The sequence below is a fragment of the Frankliniella occidentalis genome, unplaced genomic scaffold, assembly GCF_000697945.3.
Source record: "Frankliniella occidentalis isolate FOCC.00 unplaced genomic scaffold, Focc_3.1 Scaffold73, whole genome shotgun sequence".
In the NCBI taxonomy this organism is placed as follows: domain Eukaryota; kingdom Metazoa; phylum Arthropoda; class Insecta; order Thysanoptera; family Thripidae; genus Frankliniella; species Frankliniella occidentalis.
The window spans coordinates 694,757-697,511 of record NW_026267203.1 but is presented as its reverse complement, the minus strand read 5'-3'; the positions used below and the strand labels follow the sequence as shown (position 1 = coordinate 697,511).

Here is a 2,755-nt window from a genome sequence, read left to right as displayed (position 1 = left end):
GGGGACTGCAAACCGCCTCGCGGGGTGGACCCCCGGAGCGACCCCGCGACCACCGCGCTGCCCTCCTACATCACCGCGGCCCTTCCGAGGTGGCGAGGGGGGCGGCCGCCGACCCCTAACCTCCGCGCCGCACGTTCAGCCGGCAAACTTCAGCCGCGCGCGCGCCGGCCGAAAGTTGCCACATAAAGGAGAAAGAGCGAGTGAGAGAGAGAGAGAGAGAGTGGCGTCGCTTGTGAGAGGGAGGGCGACGCTGGTATGGGCCAGGGCGTGGGTGCGAGAGAGAGAAAGAGAGAAATTGAAGACAAGAAGTCGCCCCGCCCGGCTAGGCGGGGGCAAAAGGGGTTTGCCCAGCACGACGCACGCAAACATATGGTGAGGGAGTGAGACGGTCCGACACGGCGAAGGAAGAGAGAGAGAGAGTAAGAGAGAGAGAGATGAAGTTGTCCAGAATTAGGCGAGAATTCAATCCTCACCACGGGCAGACTTTCTCTAACCTTTGCTTCTCCTACCTACTAGAAGCTGCAGGAGGCCAAACTTTCGACAAACTCCGTCATTAACGTTAAGACGTCGATGAAATAATTGCAATCAAAGACTCCCCCCAGACGCCTAGGGAAGGCAAGGAACCCCTCCCTCCACCGGGTCCACTGCCCTCACCGATGATGAATTTTTAACGAAATATAAATCTCTGGGCCCGAAGCTCGAAGCGAAGCGCCGCCCCCGCCTCCGTACGCCTTGTGATCACCCTTAGACGAGCAACTCCTGTTAGCCCCCACCCCCTCTCTCTCTCTCGCCCAAGCCTTGGGCCTCCCTCTGTGGTTCCCTATCAAGCCCCCGTCCCGGTCCCGGCCGGACCCCGACACGAAGCCGCCCAAAGTTGTTTCTGTGGGCCGTCTGCTCCCCGCCGCCACGCCACGGCCACCCCCCACCCCGCCGCACCCCACCCCTCGTGCGGACCCGGCTCGCCCTGCAGTGCGCCGCTATGGTCCTGGGGACACACCATTCAGGGATAACGACGGTTTTCAACAGACTTTGGAAGACGCCCCGCGCCCTCCCCGGCTGCCGCCCCGGCTGGCAGGCAGGCCGGCTGCCGCAGTTGGCGCGGCCACGCCGGCCCGCCGCTGCAGGTGTGCGCATGGAGCTTCCACGTGTGTGGGTAACGTATAGAAGGTTCCTGGCTCGGGTGGGTCTAACGGGTGTTGCAGTAGTTGTGTGTACGCGAGCAGCGGCTAAACCGCGTGGAAACGCAAAGCGAGCGCGCCGGGCCGCCCTTGGAGAGGCGTCCCAGCCGCAAGGGACTGTAAGAGATTGCGGGTCTGCTGCTGGGTATCGCACACTACGGATGTGAACGCGCGTGTTTAGGGGAAAACGCACACCGAAAATTATTATGTAATTTCTGGGCTGAGCATTTCAGCTTTTTTTTATTTTGCGCGTCAATAAAGTAGAAATTAGAAACAAGTAGTCGTCAGGACTTTAAAAACGAAAGTCTGACAAAGCTCACGATAACTGTATGCTGCCGCGGACGTTACTGAAGTCTTCTCTGACAACAACAAATTTGGTTAATTTGGTTTACAGTGTAAGTTTATTATGATTACTAGCGCAGTAACGTTAGTACAATACCAAGTCCAGCTCTCGAAATACATCTTTCGTTCCCAAGGACGTACATTTACATTTTACTGTTATCTCTGGGCGTGTAACGGTCTACAAGGTTAGAGAGTCCGCCCGACTGGACACATACACAAACACAAACACACACGCACACACACACACACACACACACACACACGCGCGCGCGCGCGCGCACACACACCACTCCCTGGGAGCCAACCCAGCCGGCCGGACAAGGGGCAGTCCTGGGCCGGGCAGGACCAAGAAGATGGATTGAAAGGCTTGTCGTCGTCGTCCTGCAGCGCCCCCGCCAAGGGGGTCCACCCGGGCGCAGGACAACTGCCTCCTCCTCCTGCCTCTCAACCCCTTCCTCGACCAGGACAGCTCAAGCCAGCTTGCCGCTGCAGTACTACAGGCTGCAGCGGCGGCAGCGGCAAGCTCCAAGCAGCGTCCCCAAAGTAAACACAGAAGTGGAAACTTTTGCGCGGGACTCACCTAGGGGCTCGTCTTGTGGAATTTTCATGGATGGCGCGTATCCTCGTTACGCGACTTTGGCAAAGTATTTCGGTCCGCTCGCTGCCGCCCACATACCTGCAACATAACGAAATGCCTTCATAATAACAACAACCAGCGTCAAAGTTCAGGCTGCAGCAGCTGCGTTCCGTCCTCCGCAAATATGTAAAAAAAGAAAGAAAAGAAAAGAGCAGATTCTACGGACGGACTGACGGACTGGACAAAACGCACCGCGGGACACACAAGCCATCTCCAGCCAGGCTCCCTCCTGCCGGAGGAGAGAGCCGCTTCCAGCGGAGAGAGAGGCGCTGCTGGAGGGGCGGTCAAGCCCTCTTGGAGCGTGGCGCGACGAGGAGGCGTGCCACTGGCGGAACCCTTTTCCCGTCCTCCGAAAGTGTTTCCCGACTCCGTCTCGCTGCATACCGGACAGGGGAGGGAGGGTTGCGGGCCTGGGTGCCTGCGGGGTGCCTGTGGGGTGCCTGTCCGCCTGGGGTTAAGGCCGGGCGGGGTCACTAAGGATTACCGACTTTCAGGCCCGTTTAAGTAAGAAGTTAACGGGTGTGGCTGCCAACGGCGGTCAAACGGGACGCTCTCAGAGCCCCTACACCCCAAGGGGTCACGGGCGGCCGTGGGGTCG

General features: G+C 59.1%; 1 protein-coding gene across 6 annotated transcripts in view; it reads right to left on the bottom strand.

Annotated features, from left to right (window-relative positions):
* LOC113208628 (protein O-linked-mannose beta-1,2-N-acetylglucosaminyltransferase 1) overlaps positions 1–2,755 on the bottom strand; it is a 175,963-nt gene that overhangs the window by 53,489 nt on the left and 119,719 nt on the right. For 4 of the 6 annotated variants that reach the window (XM_052268637.1, XM_052268640.1, XM_052268636.1 and 1 more), the window contains exon 2: positions 2,101–2,196. The exons of the other annotated variants lie outside the window; for them this stretch is intronic. The gene's annotated coding sequence lies outside the window, so the exon portion shown is untranslated. The remainder of the gene's footprint in view (positions 1–2,100; positions 2,197–2,755) is intronic. 6 annotated transcript variants of the gene reach the window in all.